The sequence below is a fragment of the Lacerta agilis genome, chromosome 17 (genome assembly GCF_009819535.1).
Source record: "Lacerta agilis isolate rLacAgi1 chromosome 17, rLacAgi1.pri, whole genome shotgun sequence".
Classification (NCBI taxonomy): domain Eukaryota; kingdom Metazoa; phylum Chordata; class Lepidosauria; order Squamata; family Lacertidae; genus Lacerta; species Lacerta agilis.
In genome coordinates, this window is record NC_046328.1 from 11,288,494 (window position 1) to 11,308,986 (window position 20,493).

General features: G+C 46.1%; 1 protein-coding gene across 2 annotated transcripts in view; it reads left to right on the forward strand.

The window, feature by feature from the left end:
* Positions 1 to 20,378: 20,378 nt before the first annotated feature.
* The window catches only part of GNB1L (G protein subunit beta 1 like), a 68,796-nt gene continuing 68,681 nt past the window's right edge, over positions 20,379 to 20,493 (forward strand). For both annotated transcript variants that reach the window (XM_033174917.1, XM_033174919.1), the window contains exon 1: positions 20,379 to 20,466. The gene's annotated coding sequence lies outside the window, so the exon portion shown is untranslated. The remainder of the gene's footprint in view (positions 20,467 to 20,493) is intronic.

The following is a 20,493-nucleotide window of genomic DNA, read 5'->3' on the forward strand; positions in this document are numbered from 1 at the left end:
CAAGTATTTGGCAATATACACCTCAAGCTCCAGACCATGAATGGGGAATGCGTGGCTCTCCAGACACTGTTGGAACTACAGCCCCCCTCATCCCCCAGCCGGCGTGGCAAATGGCCAGGGATGATGGAAGCTGCAGCCCAGCAGCAGCGAAAGAGCCAGAGCTTCCCCAGTCCTGTCCCAAACAAATGTATTCCCTATCCATGGTTTTAAGATCCTTGGTTGATGCATGAAACGTTTTATTGGCCCGAACCAGAATTGTTGGCTGGGTTTCCTCCTTCCTTTCCCTGCCTTCGTTGTCAATCAGGATCCTCGCTGTGGGGATGTTGTTGTTTTGAGCATGCAAAGAGGGCCATCGGAATCCCACAGGCGCTGCCAGGCCTGCTTCCGATAGACAAGATCCAGCACATGCCAGCATCAGTCGGCCTCCGTGTGGAAAATTAAACCTCATTCCCGAGAGGCTGGCTGGGACGGAGGTTGCAGGAGGCAGTTTTCCAGAATTTGATTGCATCAGTTGGAATCGAGAGAGGGTGGGGGAGATCTTCCCTCGGGGAGGAGTGGAAAGGGAGACTCGTCTTGTTCAAACAGGGCGCTCCGCATTGTTAACTGGGTAGATACAGGTAGATTGCAGCTTGCCAGAACCAGCATCCAGGAGGAAAACTCCTGTTCCAAGGAAAGGTCTCTCGGCAATTCCTTCTGTGAGTTCAATGTGCTTGGATCTGGGATGAGCAACATTCCTCTCTCCCCTGACAGAAAAGCTCTTCTGACAAAGCAGGGGTGAGGAACCTCAGACCTGAGGGCCAAATGTGGTCCTCTAGACCTCTCTGTGTGGCCCTTTGGGATGTGGTCCCATACCCCCTCTATAAAACTGACACTTGCTCTTCTGCTCACTTTCGCCTCTGGCCCCGTCCTCCATTGGCATGTGGTCCTCAGAAGGCTGGCCATATGAGAATTTGGCCCTGGGGCTGAAAAGAGCAGAGGCAACAGGCCGGGGGAATTCCTGGCTACTGCTTCTCGTGTCAGATGGTTTCAGTGAGACCGTGGCCTGAACCCCAGTGGCAAGGAGTTCCAGGGGCACATCTACTCTGGCAACTTTGCCCCGGCGCCTCAGGGGGTTCAGGAAGTGCCTGTTGACACAGTTCGACTCACGCAAACATCCAGGAGAGTGCTGCTTCTGATGAAACCGCACTTGGCTTTCTGTTAACTTTCAAATTGGTCTCTTTAAGCAATATTTTTTAAATATAGGTGTTGCCAACAGGGGTAGAGCAGTCCAGCCTCAACCTTGAAAGCAGCTCTTCCTAATGACTCTTGTTAATGTATTTGCTCCAAAGGGAGAAAGGAAGTGTATCTTTTCCCCCTTCCAACCTCACGCTAAGGGAAACTGCGTAACCACAGCTGAGAATGTCAGGAAACCCAGGCCTTTTCCTTAGAGAGGCTGGTAATAATTCCCGTATGCTGTTGGCAGAGGAGCTTTCGAGATAATCCGGAAGGCATTGCTCTTTAAATGCAGCGGTTTTGGGAATCTCACCAGACTTACTTCATTCTTTCTATCACTGTTGCGTTTTTCAGGGACCAGATGGATGGTGTGCGAAAGGCAGGGAGGTGGAATTGACTGGGCAAAGAGCAGGAAACCATTCATTGAGCAAATGGGGCAACCAAAGGCCATCTCTCATTTTCTTACAACGCCATTGACACCTGTTTGAACTCCCCCCCCCCATTGTGTTGGGAGAGGCTGCTGTTTTACATTCACGGTGGGATAGATGATGAATAGATGACTCAATTATTTTAATTGGATTTTGAATAAATGTGCAATTCATGGTTACTATTTTGAATTTTATTGGGCTGTCTCCTTTGGCAGGCCTTGCAAGCTGCTATTCTGAATAATGCTTCTTAAGTAGCCTTGAAATCTGAACGTTTCTCTCATCCCACTCCTCTAGGTCTCCTCCGCCACAGAGTGGATGGCAAGTCTCCCTTTTGTGATAAAGAAAATGCCCCCATCACCGTGCCTGTGAAAACATTTGCCGCTATCTCGCCCTACTGACAACAAGCCCTCCTTTTAAAAAAATAAAAATTGTGAAGTGAGGACAAGGTGCCTTGGATCAGCAGAGACAATATCAGAGGCAACCTAAGTGTCGCGGCAGTAATAAATCCTTGCAAGGACAAACTTTAAAAATAATAATGAAGTATTTAGTGGTCTTTTGAAGCAAGTAACCGTGGTCAAAGGAAATGCGTGGGATAGAACCAACAGCAATGGGTGGAAATTGAAGGAGGAAAGAAATATTAGGCGAGGGGTATAGAATAATAGAATGAGGGAGTTGGAAGGGACCCCAAAAGTCATCTAGTCCAACCCCCTGCAATGCAGGAATCTCAGCTAAAGCATCCATGACAGATGGCCAGTGTGGTGTAGTGGTTAAGAGCGGTAGACTCGAAATCTGGGGAACCGGGTTCGTGTCTCCGCTCCTCCACATGCAGCTGCAGGGTGACCTTGGGCTAGTCACACTTCTCTGAAGTCTCTCAGCCCCACTCACCTCACAGAGTGTTTGTTGTGGGGAAGGAAGGGAAAGGAGAATGTTAGCCGCTTTGAGACTCCTTTGGGTAGTGAAAAGCGGGATATCAAATCCAAACTCCTCCTCTTCTTCTTCTTCTTCTTCTTCTTCTTCTTCTTCTTCTTCTTCTTCTTCTCTGTTTAAAGACCTCCAAATGAAGCAGAGTCCACCACCTTCTGAGGGAGTCCTTTCCTCTGTCGATCAGCTCTTACCATCACATTACTGTTACTCGGTCGGAATCTCCTTTGAATCCATTGGTTTGGGTTCAAGCTTCCTCCATCTTCCATGTGACAGCCCTTTAGGTATTTGAAGAAAGCTGTTGTATCGCCTCTCGGTCTTCTGTTCTCCTGGCTGAACATATACCCATTGTGGCAGCCATTTTGTGACTGGTGCCCTTTCTCAACATTCAAAATGTATTGCCAGACGGAAAAAAAAAAAGGTTGCCGGCCCTTTGTATGCTCTGGTTGGATTTCCAGTTGGCTTCTGAGGTCTTTTAAGATCCCCACAGTCGAGCTGTGTGTTTCCCATTTAGCATTTTGGAGGGTGCCCAAATTCATCTTGGGCTGCAGCTTAAGCCTGGGCATCAGCCTCGCAGATGTGGAAACCACAATCCCATTTAATATGAGCTTAGATGAGAAATGCAAAAAATAACCCTTACAAATAAAGAACAGACCTGTGGGTTATTTGTTTCTAAAAAAATTTAAAAAACAAAAACCCACGACCTGTATAATAGACCCCATTCAATATGTTTGTTTTTTTTGGTTTGGTGACTGACGTAAGTATTTAATGCCTGCAGTAAAAAAGTTGAATCCGAAAGCAATACCTCAAATTTTTTTGGGCAGGAGGAGTGTTGTAATTCTATAAAGCGTTCAAGTTCTTTATAGGAATCAGTTACCATTTGGTTGTAATCTGACCCTATTATTTTATTTTATTTTAAAGAATGTTAAAGATTAATGGAATTCCAGAAATACTGGGCCAAATTCAACCTAAGATTAGCTGCATAATTGCAATTAAGGCATAGTGGGTTGGCGTGGCGTTTCAGGATGGGCGAAAACAGAGGATGCTTGAGATAGAAATTCTATCAATAAATAGATACCAAAGTGAGCAACACTGGAAGCTGTCTTTTACTGAGTCAGACTAGTCCGTCTAGCTCAGTATTGTCTAGTGACTGGAAGTGAGCTCTTTGTCATCCCTACCTGGAGATGCCAGGATTGGACATGACACCTTCTGCATGTCAAGTGGGATGCTCTATGACTGAGCTTCAGTTATCTCTAGAGGAATGCCTACGACGACCTCATTCCAAAGGAGAGCAAACACAGGTACCTTGGTTCTCAAGCTTAATCCATTCCAGGAGTCCTTTCGATTCCCAAAACCATTCGAAAACCAAGGCGTGGCTTCCCATTGGCTGCAGGAGCTGCGTCGGATGTTCGGCTTCCGAAAAACATTCACAAACCATAGAATCATAGAGTTGGAAGAGACCACAAGGGCCATCCAGTCCAACCCCCTGCCAAGCAGGAAACACCATCAAACCAGAACACTTACTTCCAGGTTTGTGGCGTTCGGGAGCCAAAACATATGAGTACCAAGGCGTTTGAGAACCAAGGTACGACTGTAAGCCCTTCTGCACCCTGGGTTGTCCTCACCATTTGGAGAATTGGGAAAAGCATAATGACCCATTTAAATCAGGGGTCGGCAACACGCTGCCCATAGGTGCAGTGGCATCCTTGAGGTTTTCCCCTGTGCCTCTGAGACCCCACTCAGGTGTTTGCCTTTTTCTCCCTTGAAAAGAGCAGGGAGCTGAAGGAGGAAGTTGGAAAAAGTGACACTCTCCCACTTCCTCTTGCAGCTCTATGTGCTCTTCAAGGCTCTGGTTCAATCTACCAGACCCTCCAAGTGTCCCTATTTTCCAGAGACGTCCCTGTTTTACAGAAGCCATCCCGATTACTTATTTGATACCAGAATGTCGCACCTTTCTTTAGGGTGCCCCTATTTTTATTGGAGAAATGTTGGAGGGTATGGTTGTTGTTGTTTAGTCTTTTAGTCGAGTCTGACTCTTCATGACCCTATGGACCAGAGCATGCCAGGCACTCCTGTCTTCCACTGCCTCCCGCAATTTGGTCAAACTCATGTTAGTAGCTTCAATAACACTGTCCAACCATCTCGTCTTCTGTTGTCCCCTTCTCCTCGTGCCCTCAATCTTTTCCAACATTAGGGTCTTTTCCAGGGATTCTTCTCTTCTCATGAGGTGGCCAAAGTATTGGAGCCTCAGCTTCAGGATCTGTCCTTCCAGTGAGCACTCAGGGCGGATTTCCTTCAGAATGGATAGGTTTGATCTTCTTGCAGTCCATGGGACTCTCAAGAGTCTCCTCCAGCACCATAATTCAAAAGCATCAATTCTTCTGTGATCAGCCTTCTTTATGGTCCAGCTCTCACTTCCATACATCACTACTGGGAAAACCATAGCTTTAACTATACGTACCTTTGTCGGCAAAGGTGATGTCTCTGCTTTTTAAGATGCTGTCTAGGTTTGTCATTGCTTTTCTCCCAAGAAGCAGGCGTCTTCTAATTTTGTGACTGCTGTCACCATCTGCAGTGATCATGGAGCCCAAGAAAGTAAAAACTCTTACTGTCTCCATTTCTTCCCCTTCTATTTGCCAGGAGGTGATGGGACCAGTGGCCATGATCTTAGGTTTTTTTATGTTGAGCTTCAGACCATAGCATATCCCTATTGTCTGTGGAGAAATGTTGGAGGGTATTGAGTTATCCAACCTCCAAGCTGTCTGAAGGCAATCTAGTATAGGGAAGTTTTTTAAAAAAAATGTTTAATGTTTTATTGTGTTTTTATATATGTTGGAAACTGCCCAGAGTGGCTGGGGCAACCCAGCAAGATGTGTAAAATTATCATGATGGAATAGGACGTCCCAATTTTCATCAGAGAAATGGAGGGTCTGATCTACTTTGGCCTACATTTATCCAGATCCCTTGGAAAAGTGAAGTGTACATGCACACTCTTTCTCTTTGGCTGGGGAAATTGAGCAGGCACAGAGAAATTATCCAAAAAATCCAAATGTTCCCTGAAATCTAAAAAGGTTGACAACTTCCGATTCAGATGGTCTACATTCAGGACCTGGGGGGCCAAATGTGACTCTCCAGGCCTCTGTATTTGGCTCTTGGAACTCTTCCAAGGCTACCCCCCATCTGTAGTCATGGCCCAATACTAGCAACCTCCTTGAATGTTTTTTCTACAGATTGAATGTTTCTGGGGTAGCTCAGTTGGTAGAACACGAGACTCTTAATCTCAGGGTTGTTGGTTCGAGCCCCATGTTGAGCAAAAGATTCCTGCATTGCAGGAGTTGGACTAGATGATCCTCATGGTACCTGAAGTGTAGGTGGGTTCCCAGAAGGCAAGACACAGTGAAAACAGCAAGAACTTTTATTGAACTAACAGAACTGGACAGCAGGGGCAAAGCAACTGCTTATATACATTTCTGAAGGCCTGGGCCACTCCCATTGCCAATGTGATTGGTTCTCTAAACTTCCAAGCTGCGAATCATGACTCAGAGTTTAAGGGCCAATGGCAGAGGCTCAGATCCTGAAATGTTCTGTGATTGGATATCATGTATCGGATCAGAACACAGGGGCTCAGAATCCTTAGTCCAGACTCAAGCTCAGGCAAACACAGACCACTGAATACACAACCGTTTCTTCCAACTCTACATTTCTATGAATGTGTCATCCTAGCCTGAGATTATCTCTTGGAGTATGCAAGTGTGTGTTTAAACTAGCCTATTATACAAAGGTGAAATTTTGCATTCATTCTTCCATCCCCTTTTGTCCTGGCAACCAGTCGCTATTGCATGCGGCCCCTGAAAACTTGCCAAGCAGGGAATGTGGCCCTTGGGCTGAAAAGGTTTTCCCCACCTCTGGCCTAAATGGTTTCCAGAGCAAGGATAATAAGTGCAGGAGTGTAAAAGTGCAAGAAACATTCTCTTCCTTCTCTAATGGCAAAAAATAAAATTAAAATAAAAAAAATCACTCTCAGACAGGGATAACCTTCCGCCACTTTGTTAGCACAGGAAGAAAAATAAGGAGAGTTTGGTTCCATTTTGGTATCCAAGTTTTGTTTCCCTGCCACTTCTCAGGAATCTTTTTCTTCCCCTGTCAGCTGTTTGCATGAAGGAACTGACTGCACAAACGAAAACATTTCCACGGCCCTGACATTTCATTGTTCAAAAGGCAAGCGGGTCACTCAAAGCAAACTCCCTCCAGAGCTAGACCAAGGGTTTCTGAACGCTATCCTGTGTGGAATGTAGGAAGGTAATATTTACACGGTTGAGACCTGCTGTTACTTACACGGAAGGATCATGGCTCATTGGTACAGTTTCTGCTTTGCATGCAGAAGGTCCCAGGTTTGATCCTTGGCATCCCCAGCAGACAATCCTTGCCTGAAACCCTGGAGAGCCTCTGCCAGTGTGGACAAAACACTGGGAAACACTGGTCTGCAAGCACTCCAATTGGAGAACAGCCTTTACCAAAGGTGTCACGGGCTTTGAAGACGCTCAAACTCAGGACGAAAGGGAGAAACGTGCTAAGAGGAAGGCACACTTGGCAGACCCTCACCATGATCAACTCCCGCCCAGAAAACTTATGTCCCCACTGTGGAAGGACATGTGGATCCAGAATTGGCCTCCACAGTCACGTACGGACTCACTGTTAAAAACGTGTTCGTGGAAGACAATCTTACTCGGCTATGAGTGATCGCCAAAGAAGAAGACGGACAAATGGTGTTGTCTCCACCAAGGACAGCAAACATGGCACCCTCCAGAGGTTGGACTACAATTCCCATCATTCCTGACCATCTACTATGGGGCTGATGGGTCCTGTAGTCCAGCAACATCTGGAGAGACCATGTAGGTCACCCATGGTCTACATCTGGTTCTCAAAGGGTATGTGGCACATCACATTGGTATGGCAGGAAAGGATGGCAAGTGTGGCGGGGAGATTCAAGGAAAATCAAAGAAACATTTAAGCATTTCAGTGTTGTGTTGCAGACTATAGTATATATATATATATATATATATATATATATATATATATATATATATATATATATATATATATATATATATATATATATATATATATATTTGCAGAATATGGATAGATCCCCCCTCCCCAAATGAGAACAAAAGCATCAAGTGATACCAAGGTCAATCCTAGTTGTGATGCAGAATCGCCGTTCGGAAAAAGGGCCAGGGAAGACTCGTTTATTAATTATTTTTTGGGAATGATTCCTGCTCTTATGCAGCTGCATTGTTTTATACTTTCCGGGTGTCTCGCGATCATGTTATAAAGTGGTTGTGTTCTGTGTTATAAATCAAGCACCGCTAGGCGTTGTTTCTTCAATGCATTTTCTTATCAATAAAAAATTCGGTGTGGCGAGAGCAAATTAGTATTCTAAACACGTGGCTCTGAGGGAAAAGTTTCGAGTACCACTGGTCTACACACACTGACTAGCTGAAATGCTGCATTTTTCATCAGGACTTTTTTTTTAATAATAATTAAAAACCGATGTGGATATGCAGAGAACTGAGCTTAAAATTGGAAAAATGAGAAACTGAAATTGAGCATGCATATCCCCATAGTTACTATCTATCTGGGGGTGATGGGTGTTGTAATCAAACAATTCCTGGACACCCAAGGTTGGAGCACACTGTTTTATAATTCTTCTGTTAGCTTGCATGAAACCTAAGCAAGACATAGGTGAACACTCGAAAGTAAACACTTTGATTTTATTTCCTAGCAAATCAAAGGTCCCCCCAGGGGAAGGGTGTCTGATTTTGGCAACTGTTTTGAAGCCCAAAGCAGGTTTTTAATTGTTACATCAGAAAACGTGCCAAATAATAAAGAATGCTGCTTTTTCTAAGAGGCCGAGAGAGAGAAGGGGAGGCAAAAACAGCCCTTGGTTCTACAGAACTTCTCAACAACTCGACTAATACAATAATTGCTGCACCGAGATTGCACTGCCTGGTGGCAAAGGGTTGTGTGTGTGTGTGTGCGTGTGCATCTTTCATTAAGAGCATTTGTTCTCTCTACAAAATTAAGACTGAAAATCAGCAGTGCACTTTCCATTTTTTAATCGTTATTACCAGCCATCAGCAGCAAGCAAGGCGATCAACAATATCTAGACAGAGAAACGAAGCACATATTATTTACTTTTCCCTACGACAAAGATCTACATAACTAGGGGCTGTTAATCTTTATTTTAAGATTAAAAATAAGATGAGAGATATACTAGGTTTAAGTTCAGTTCAGAGACACTGCTGAACATTTTGCTTAGATTTTGCTGATCTTGGCTAAATTTTAATAGTACTGTTTATTGGCCAACGGCCAAAGTATTTGTGTGCTTATATCATATGTTGGCAGCTATTTTAACAGGCTGCAATTATGAAGGCTTTGTGTTACCTGCGCTGGGACAAAATATGGCAACTGGTGCCAAATTAGTCACCTTGAGAACACCAGCGTTCTTTCATTCTCTGTTGAAATCGGCTTCCTAGTTCTCATGGTTGTTAACAGAATCTGGATGCGTTGGGGCAATTGCTCAGATCCAGGGAACCCTCATCAAAGGCAGTGTGTTGCAATGGTTAGAATTTGGGAACTAAGGCTGCGTACACACCGCCATCTTAAAATGCAGCTAAACTCCCCCCCCCCGCCCGTCCGCCTGCCCACTCGGTTTGGATTCAAGCTGGTTTGGGGAAAACAGCATCAAAACACGGGCAACAGAAAATTGTGACTGTAGTGCCGTTAATAACTGGAGGCGAGAATCAGGTACAACATCTCTTTATTTCAGAAACAGGGAAGAGCCAAACAGGAATGGAGAAGACTGGGGTTTATATAATAACAGTCATCTAGTAGGGAGAAGATACATTTTGGCGGGAACCAATAGCACAGATTCCCTCCCGTGGAAACCAATCCGGCAGAGGATCCAAATCCTGCTCCCTGAATCAGCAAATGATTGCCGTTCCTGCTGTAACTTGTACATTCAAATAAGGTCTGTAATACAACACAACTACTGCAGATGGTGACAGCAGTCACGAAATTAGAAGACGCCTGCTTCTTGGGAGAAAAGCAATGACAAACCTAGACAGCATCTTAAAAAGCAAAGACATCACCTTGCCGACAAAGGTCCGTATAGTTAAAGCTATGGTTTTCCCAGTAGTAATGTACGGAAGTGAGAGCTGGACCATCAAGAAGGCTGATCGCCGAAGAATTGATGCTTTTGAATTATGGTGCTGGAGGAGACTCTTGAGAGTCCCATGGACTACAAGAAGATCAAACCTATCCATTCTCAAAGAAATCAGCCCCGAGTGCTCACTAGAAGGACAGATCCTGAAGTTGAGGCTCCAGTACTTTGGCCACCTCATGAGAAGAGAAGACTCCCTAGAAAAGACCCTGATGTTGGGAAAGATGGAGGGCACAAGGAGAAGGGGACGACAGAGGATGAGATGGCTGGACAGTGTTCTCGAAGCTACTAACATGAGTTTGGCCAAACTGCGGGAGGCAGTGAAGGATAGGGGTGCCTGGCGTGCTCTGGTCCATGGGGTCATGAAGAGTCGGACACGACTGAACGACTGAACAACAACAACAACAAAAATACAACACAATACTCTATATTAAACATCTTGACTGTGTTATTGCTTAATACACAACAGTGACTAACCGTTTCCCAAACCGGCAATGGGTGTGAAATCAAATGGGAGTGTGTACATGATCTAAGAAGGTTGACATGAAGCCGAATGAAGATTAAAAGTCACACAGAAGGTGCACAGTACATTGTACATAGCTAAACTCTCACAAGAAGCAAAGATGGCCACCAACGTGGATGGCCTTGAAAGAGAATTAGACAAATTCATGGACGACAAAGCTATCAATGGCTTCTAGCCTCTGTATACCAGGAGCTGATTAACTGCAGGTACTAATTTTTTCCGTTCTTTTGTATCCATGGAAGAATGGGTACAAAAACTTATGGAATATGCAGAAATGGCGAAACTCGTCAGAAGAATGAGAAATCAAGATAACAAACTTTATATATATATAAAAGAATGGAAATGGTTTATTGAATATTTACAGATAAATTGTAAACAGGTAAGAACATTGGCAGGATTATTGTAAGAACCTGCAGTTTCATAAGAGTATATATTTAAAGTAGATGAATAAATGAGCAGATTGGGTTAATTTGGATATGCAGAGGATGTTAAAAATAAATTTAAGGAATCGCAGAAAGAGGGGGAAGGAAGTCAAGTTTTGAAACGGGACATAGGTGGCGCTGTGGGTTAAACCACTGAGCCTAGGGCTTGCTGATCAGAAGGTCGGCGGTTCAAATCCCTGCGACGGGGTGAGCTCCCGTTGCTCGGTCCCAGCTCCTGCCAACCTAGCAGTTCGAAAGCACATCAAAGTGCAAGTAGATAAATAGGTACTGCTCCGGCGGGAAGGTAAACGGTGTTTCCGTGTGCTGCTCTGGTTCGCCAGAAGCGGTTTAGTCATGCTGGCCACATGACCCGGAAGCTGTGAGCCGGCTCCCTCGGCCAGTAAAGCGAGATGAGCGCCACAACCCGAGTCGTCCGCGACTGGACCTAACTGTCCAGGGGTCCCTTTACCTTTATAAACCTGAAAAGCAAAAAAAAAATTTAAAAAGAGAATTACAGGTACTGCTTATGGGCTTCCCATGCGCACCAGGTTGGCCACTGTGAGAACAGGATACTGGATAGGAAAGGCCTCTGGTCTGATCCAGTAGGCCTCTTCCCATGTTCTTAAATCCCTGGTCTGCGATGATGTTCACTCTGTGACCTTGCCCCAGGCACAATCTCTTAGGACGGGCAAGGGGAGCCACTTCCAGCCGCCACAGTTAATACCAAGCAACATGAAACACTGCCTTCCTTTGACATTTACCGGTACATGTCTCTGAATTTTGCCATTCAGTTTTTCAGCAGTCATATTTTTTTAAGGGAGTCAGCCAGTCAAATTTGTTGGGGTAAAGTGTGCATTAAAATGCACATACAGGTATTAGTGAAAATAACAGGGAAAAAATTACACGGAAACAGCATGGAATGGTACATTGGGGTACAAAATGCGCATACTAGGCAAGATCGAATAATACAAACAGTTGTATATTGGGATAAATTTTCCCATAAAAGCTGGTGAATTTTCATGGGGACTTTCTTAAACTGTAAGGGAAATGTGTACAATTGAATTTACAAGTGACAAAGAAATGAGAAATGGAGAAAAACCAAAATGAACAGATTCACCTGTCCCTATCCTAGGATAAGGTTGCAGCCCATCCGTTGAAGATCCAGAATGCAGAATCTAATAATTGTACATGATGAGCCATCTGCTCTTTAGAGAGCCTGACAAGGAAGTTGAACTCGGAAAAATGATGTCAAGCAACTTGCACTCAGTGCTTTAAAATGACATCCCCACAAGGGCACAGCAATTCAATAGGAGCAGAGATGGGTATACAGGACACTTGTGTTATAAATACACTAAAATAAATACATTCCCTTGATTTTAGGCGCGCAAACGACTCTCTGAGCCTCGAGAAGCTTTCTCACACGCCCGGTGTTCTTGAAGAAAAGGGACTCTCGTCTGTGTGTTGGGAACTGTTCCGGGGACAAATAAACAGGCGAGAGGTACAGGAGCATTAACAAAAATTCTCAGAGGGTTGTGTTGCAGAACTTAATGATGCTTACTCAAGTCACATGTATAGATTTTATGAGACCGTTAAATGGCATTAAGTAAAAAACGAGACTTCGATATAACGACAGCAACAGCCTGCACTGAGAAAATATATGCTTCTTTGATACAGATCCTGCTTTTTGGAACCTGAGGTCGCAATTCAATATACTTTTATCCCGGGAGTAAGCATCCGTAGAAACAATGAAGCTTAATTCTGGGTAAGCAGGAGTGGTCCTCGAAATGTTATTGGGCTCCAACTGCCATCAACCTCCATTAGCACAGCCAATGGGCAGGGATGATGAGAGCTGTAGTCCTGCAACATCTGGAGGTCCCCTATTCCTCGATGTCTCTCTAGAGAGCTTGGCTGCACCACCACCAGTGCCTTTGGAGATAGCTATCATACTCCCCAAAGGAAGCAGACTCTGCTGGACTTGCTAGCTTTGGGGTGATTGGAAGTCTGCCTTTATTCAACTTGATGTAATCGTAAACAGTGGTTTCATTAAACCACAGTGCTAACAAAGGTAGGAGGCATGGAGAGGAGTGGGGAGGGAGTGGGGAGATAAGGAGAACCTTGTTGGATCAGGTCAGAGGAGTCCTCACAGTGGCCAACTGGGCCTCTTTGGCTTGCCGATCGGAGGTTCGGTGGTTCGAATCCCCGCAACTGAGTGAGCTCCCGTTGCTCTATCCCAGCTCCTGCCAACCTAGCAGTTCGAAAGCACACCAGTGCAAGTAGATAAATAGGTACCGCTGCGGCAGGAAGGTACCATAAACAGTGTTTCCATGCACTCTGGTTTCCATCACGGTGTTCCATTGCACCAGAAGCAGTTTAGTCCTGCTGGCCACATGACCCAGAAAGCTGTCTGCAGACAAACACCGGCTCCCTCAGCCTGAAAGCGAGATGAGCGCCGCAACCCCATAGTCGCCTTTGACTGGACTTAACCGTCCAGGGGTCCTTTACCTATAGGAAGCCCGCAACAGAGCTCTCCTCGCCTGTGATTCTCAGCATCTGGTACAGTATTATGAGGCAGACTGCCTCCAACAGTGGAGGGAGAACAGAACCACATCATGGACTTCGATAGCCTTATCACCTACAGATTTGTCTGACGGACCTGCTTTTAAAACCATCCAAGTTGGCTTCCATCACTACCACTTGTGGGAGTGAATCCCATAATTTAACCTCCTGCTGTGTGAAAAAAAATCTTTTCTTTTGTCTACCCTGGATGTCATAATCAGAGTGGGAAAAGAAGTTTTCATTATCCGCTTTCTCCACACTCTCTTTCTGCCTAACAGTAGAGCCGGCCCTGAATAGAACATAGTTTAGCAGCTGGGAACAAGCAATAAATTCAGGAAGAAAAGGCAAAGTCAGAGGTGGAATTATGGAGAAGTATAAAATTATGCATTCATGCCACCTCCAACTTGCCTTTTCTCTGAATTCATTGCTTGTTCCCAGCTGCTAAACTACCGTATATTCTAGCCAGGGCCGGACCTATCGTTAGGCAGAAGGAGGTTGTTCCCTGGCCTTAGATTCCCAATGAGGATAGAGCTGTGTGTGCCACATAGCCTGTCCTGTGCCCCCATAACTAGCCTGCTTCCCTCCAGTGTCATGGAGGATACTGTTATTATTTAAATAATTTATGCCGCTCCATGCCAAAATGGGCTTCTAAGCAGTTTATAGGTATCAGAAGTGAAGAAGAAGAGTTTGGATTTGATGTCCCGCTTTATCACTACCTGAAGGAGTCTCAAAGCGGCTAACACTCTCCTTTCCCTCCTTCCCCCACAACAAACACTCTGTGAGGTGAGGGGGCTGAGAGACTTCAGAGAAGTGTGACTAGCCCAAGGTCACCCAGCAGCTGCATGTGGAGGAGCGGGGAAGTGAACCCGGTTCCCCAGATTACCAGTCTACCACTCTTAACCACTACAACACACTGGCTCTCAGGGAACTGCCGATGGGCAGGGAGGAGATGCGGGGGCTGTCGAGGGACAGAGAGCTACAACGCCACTCTGGCAGCAGCCTTGAGTCCAGCGAGGAAAGCAGGATGTGCCTTAGTGGGGAGGAGCAGCAAACAGATAGTTTGGTGGGAACAGGGCACAGGGATGCTACAGAGCCCTGACACGCACCTGGAAGAGCGGAGGAGCAAAGCGCAGTCGCACTTCCGTCGCCCCAGGTGCGTAGAGGGATGAAACGTAAGGATTCTAGGAGGAGATTCGGAATACCGACACTTTTATGTTGGGGGAGGAACCGGCAACGGCCACTCTCGGATTCTGGTACGGACTCAAGCGGTCATGAATTCTGAGGCTCTGCTTGTAAATAGCTTGTAAATAAACTGTTATAAAAGTATCCAGCGGCATTGGACTCCTTACTCCCAAGGAGGCACCATAGCAGCCTTACGATAGGTATAAAAACTGATTGCACGAGCATTAAAATATAAACATTCACAATTAAAATGTATAATTAAACAATCCATTTAAAACAACACAGCACTTAACAGTAGACTCAGGTTCGGCAATCAAGGGAACACCTATGGTAACAGGTGCATACTCAAAAGCCGGCAGAATGCCAGTGCAGATGGGACTTCTCATATTTCAGCAAGTGAGGCCATTTTGTAATGCCAGCGCCATCAGTGGAAAAGCTCACCTCTGCATCGACACAAGTTGCTTTTTAGTAGGTTGTGGCCGGACTAACCAGGTTTCATTTGTTGATCTTAATGGCCATACTGGGGCAATGTACTGACATAATTTTCACCCCAGCTGAATGATGTATGTGAAATATAGAGGGAACGAGAACAGCGTCCGCCATAAGCAGCAAAAAGTCTTTGGCTGGCCTTGAGGTTAGCAAACGGAGGAGCGAGTGTGGAAACCAAGCCACTGACTCCATTTGCAGGCTGGCCTCATATTAGATTGGAGGCGTATCCTGTTGATGGATTACCTCTTTAAGCTCCAACATTTAATTTCCAGTTCAGAGTGCCTGTTCTGTTTTCTTTTCATAAGCAGAACAGTCATGTATGAAAGAAAACTCCCACTTAGGCTCTCAAATATTTCCATCCTTTTATGATGATGGCCTTGACTGGGTAGCTGATAGCATTGTCTGTGTTTTTCTTTACCCACTAAGGGAGTAGGAAAATCTTCCTCTCCTTTTTTTTAACCATTTGGAGAAGTTCCACTATAATGTCAAGTCACCTGCATCTCCTCTGCTATAAATCAACTGTACTCTAGTAATCATATCTTGTAGTGTCCTTCTAATAGATCCTCCTAGCTCACATATTAAGGCTTTTTTTTTTAAAAAAAGATCCTGTTAATGCATTTCAGCTGGCAACAGTGATTGATTCCACCCCCCTCGCCCCCACTGCTATACTCTTCTGCAAGATTTCCCACCAGTTCTTCTTTTTTAAAACATTGTATTATTAAATTATAGGGACGCGGGTGGCGCTGTGGGTTAAACCACAGAGCCTAGGGCTTGCTGATCAGAAGGTCAGTGGTTCGAATCCCCGTGACGGGGTGAGCTCCCGTTGCTCGGTCCCACCTCCTGCCCACCTAGCAGTTCGAAAGCATGTCAAAGTGCAAGTAGATAAATAGGTAACGCTCCGGTGTGCAGGCCGGGTCGTCCTCTTATATACCTGCTGGGATTGACAAGTCATCTGACCCTCACCTGAATCTCATAGCTCTCCGGTAGCTGCCTCTGATCAGTTATCATTTAACTCACCTGCATTTATCATTTAACTCACGTGCTAAGAGTTGTTAGGAGGCCACTAGTCAGAACTACAATTCCCAGTGTACCCTATGAAGAGGGATTGATGCTTAAACTCTGGGAACTGTAGTTCTGGGAGGGGAAAGGGGGTTCTAACAACTCTCAGCACCCTTAAACCCACCACAAATGTGCTATTGGTGCGCTGAATACCTGCAGAATACCTGCAAAAATCCCAAACCCACCCATCGGAGTGCCTGCAGAACTCTCGGGTGCCTCCTCTCCCTGCGGAAGTTCTAACCCAATCTTATTTTTTTAAAACACATTAAATTGCCTGTCAGCAGGGGTCCTTTACTATTCTGCAAAACAATAGGTCCATATTGCCAATTACCAGCCAAATTGTGCTCCAATCTACTGCTCTTAGGGCAAGCTGCCAGGAGCTCCCTTTCTGCTTGTTTAGTAGCCCTCGTATTTAGCATTATGAGGAATCAGGCTTAAAGGCTCAAATGTGGCATTTTGGACAGCTTGAACGATCTATAAAATAAGAAACCAGCTCAGGGTGGTTTTGTGTGTGTGTGTGTGTGTGTGTGTGTGTTTTGTAAGCTTGCAATGTCTAGACATGCTCGTTCTTTCGTTTTCTTCGACATGCCCAACCACCACACAGGGATATCGCCACTTTTCCCTTCTTCTCTCGTTCCTCCCCCACCCACCCACCCACCCAAGCAATCAGACACGGCATAATAAACCGCCAGCGAGACCCCCACCCTGTTGTCTGCAAAATAAACATTCTTATTGTGGCCGCGGCCAAGCTCCTTAGGGAGAGCTCTAAGTCTGAAAATCCAAAAGACACACTGTGTCCCTTCTAATAATTTAATAGTCGAGTGCCCCTTTATTTGCTCATTCTGTGGTGTCATGGAAGTTTTCAAAGATGCTGGCTTAGGTTTCGGGATTAGGTGAAACCAGAGCGCTTTAAACCTCTTTAGAGGGCTGGGATTAGGCCTACATCAGGCCTAATGCAGCCTTTTTTTTCTGTGCAAAGCTAAATTAAACAGCAGGAATATTTGTTGCACTCTTCGCTGCACAGGTGTTTGGCAGCTTCCCAGAAAGACTAAAGGAACCACTGGGGGGAGCACAGAGAGGGAAGGGGGTGGGAGGGTTCCCTCGAAACCTGAGCGTTAGCTAAGTACTGCCGTATCGCTTGCAAACGTGGGGTCCCTTCTCCTTGCCCCCGAGGAGCTTCTGAGTGGTTTAAGGCACGGGTATCGTTTTTATGACTCTCCCCCCCCCTCCCCGCAACAAGAACGCGAGTAAATTGAATGTCTACGGCACAAACGGGATCAAGGGCTCGGTATGGCGTGCGGGTAAAAATCACGGCTTGCTTTGCAGCAAATGAATACGCACCGGTTGGCCAAACAGCTGCAGTGTGCTGCGAGAACACAAGTGGGACCTATGTGACAAAGAGAGAGAGAGAGAGAGGGAGGGAGCAAAATGTGGCAGCAGGGAGTACTCTTGATCAGAATCTGCCAGCCAGCCGTGCCCATTTCTGGGACACTCCGTTCCATCCCGATTTTCTGTGGATGGTGTCGCAGTAAGACAGGGATCGGCAACCTCAGGTCCATGGGCCACAAATGGCCCACGGGAGTTGTTTAACCGGCCCACGAGCCGCCCCCCGAACCGAGCTGCCCACTCAGCGAGTTTCCACGCGCTGTGCTAAACCAGCGCAGCGCGGCGCCTCGCTTCCACGGCGCCGGAAATCGCATTTGTGCAGGTGCTGGAAATCACGTGCACGATCCAGCCCACAGTGGGATCTCCACTGGAGTGAACCGGCCCAGGCGAGGTAAACCTTGCCGACCCCTGTACTTGGACAATTGAGACCGTCTTAATATTTATGGTGCCATTTGGCAGCTCCTATTGGGCTGGAGAATAAAAATGGCAGGGAGGGTTTAATTGTCATGGGCAGTGATTTCTGTTAGATGTGGAATGGACCTCAGCCTCTGGTGCTCAGGTGACTGGCAACCCGGACTAGCCCTACACACGCTACTTCCATAGGCGTTTATCAGGAATGGGTAACTTGGTGTTGGGACTTCAATTCCTATCATCCCTCTGACGTTTGGGCACACAAACCTCTGGTGTACCTAAACCTCCCAACTTGTTGTAATAGTGGAAAATAAATTGATGGTGAACACTGTCGGGCAGTGTGAATGCAGTGGTTAGGTTGGTGTGACTGGTCCTGAAAGCCTTGCACAGGTTGCCCGTGAACTGCCGGGGCCAATTCAGGGTGTTAGTACTAGCATACAAAGCCCCAAATGGCTTGGGACCTAAGTGCCTCAACCATCTCAGGCCCTCTAATTGGCAGGGGAGGCCCCGTTACTGATGCCACCTCTGGCTGTTGCCCGTTTGGCACTGACCCATGACAGGGTTGTCATGGTGGTGGCTCCTCATCTGTGGAAAGCCCTCCCTAGTGAGACTCATCTCTCCCTCTCTCATGACTGACTTTCAGCAGAAATTTTAAAACGTTCCCATTTACCCAGGCATTTGATGTGTGAAAGACCCTAGTCAGGGCAATGATTAGGAACAGTGAGTTACGGGTATGTGATTGCTTTTCAATGCTTTAAAAATGTTTTCATTGCTTTTTTAATGTTTTATTTTAAATTATACTGTTTTGCCATTTTGATGTTTGCTGCCCTGGGCTCCTTTGGGAGGAAGGGTGGGATAGAGTTAATTAAAAATAATAATCAGTGCTTTTTCTGGGGGGACGCAGGGGGACACATACCCCTGAACATTTTGTGAATCTAAGTTGGGCCTCATTGATGGACAGTATTTCAATATGAGTAGGAAAATTAGACTACCCCTGAATATTTTAAGGGGGGGGAAGCACTGATGATGATGATGGTAATTGGATAACTGGGAACAGATCCGCTCACCTCGTCTCAGAAAGTGTATTATACACGTGGAAAAGGTCAACGAAAAGAATCAAAGAGCTGGAGCTACTCTCCTATGAGGAAAGATTACAACATTTGGGGGCTTTTTAGGTTTAGAAAAAAAAGAATGGGATAGACAGAGGTATCCAAAATCATGTACCGTGTGGAGAAAGTTGTTCAAGAAAACTCAGGGCCATCCAATGAAGCTGAATATAGAAGATTCAGGAAATGCAAAAGGGCAGTCTTTCACACAGCCCATAGTTCACAGTGTGAAATTTGTGACTACAGGATGCTAACTTAAGATGGCTTGAAGAGGTTTAGATAACTTCAGGACCCACCTACACTATACATTTAAAGCAGTATCGTGCCACTTTAAACAGTCACGGCTTCCCCCAAAGAATCCTGGGAAGTGGTTTGTTAGAAGCGATTAGGAGGACCCCCCCCCCCCAATTTTCCCCTCTCGGAGTTTTGTAAGAGGTACTGTGGGAAATTAAATGGGCTCTCTCTCAACCACCAAGGGCCACTGCCTGGTGAACCCACAGCTGGGGGGGGGCAGGGGGCAGGCCTTCAGTAGCTATCTTAGGGTAGCCAAGGGCTCTGTAGACATTTTTGTCTTGCAGGTCAGACACCTTGGAGGAAAGGTGGAATGGAAACATAATCAATAAATCAATCGTGCACCCTTTTCTATGGCCTTTGACCTGATCGAACAGGGCTCTTCTTAGATTTAACTATGGTCCATCCCCTTAAAAAAAAGTTGTCTTCGACATTAGTCATTAGAGACCCACTGAAGTCGATGGATGTGACTAAATGTCAATGAACGTACTCGGGACTTAGCTGGATACAACCCCCATGATTCCAGTCCTCGTCGTTTTTGCCGAAAGGGCTGATTGACATAGGAAGCTCTCTTCTACAGAGTCAGACCAGTGGTCTCTATCCAGCTGAGAAATGTACTGCAAACTGGCAGCGACGCTCTAGGTTTGAGACTTATAAAGATTATGAGCCTCTTTTTTGCGTGCAAAGTAGGAGTTCTACCTTTTAGCGTGACCAGATGCAAAAGAATGCAAAGGCTACTGGACCTTGTTCAGAGCAGTGCGGAGAAGAGGGAGATTCTACAGGTACAGGCAACTTGTCCTCCAATCTACACCTGGTGATTGATTGATTGATCTATCTAACACAACTATTAAAAGCGCAGTGTGTCCCCCTTTTCCTTTTGCAACCGGCCACCTCCACCTACCGCTAAATAACCCCTTCCCACATACACCCCTTTGCTAGCGCCCCCATTAACACCTTTCCTCCCTCCATCCCAAACTCCCCGGGCGCCCAGATTTGCAACCTTCCACCGCGCCGGGCTGCAGCCCAGCCGAGGAACCAATGCCGCGCATGCGCCGCGGAGCAGGGTAAAGCCTTGCCGCAGAGGCGGTCGAGCCACCTCGGAGTCCCTGTCACGTGACGGTGTCGTCGGCGCTCTCTCTCTCTCTCTCTCTCTCTCTCTCTCTCTCTGTGCTCCATGCCTAGACCTGCGCCCTGCGTGCTTATGTAGCCGGGCAGGCATCGCCTGCAGATCGCCGAACGATCGTCTTCCTCATGGGTGAGGAATGTAACTTAGTTAGCGGGT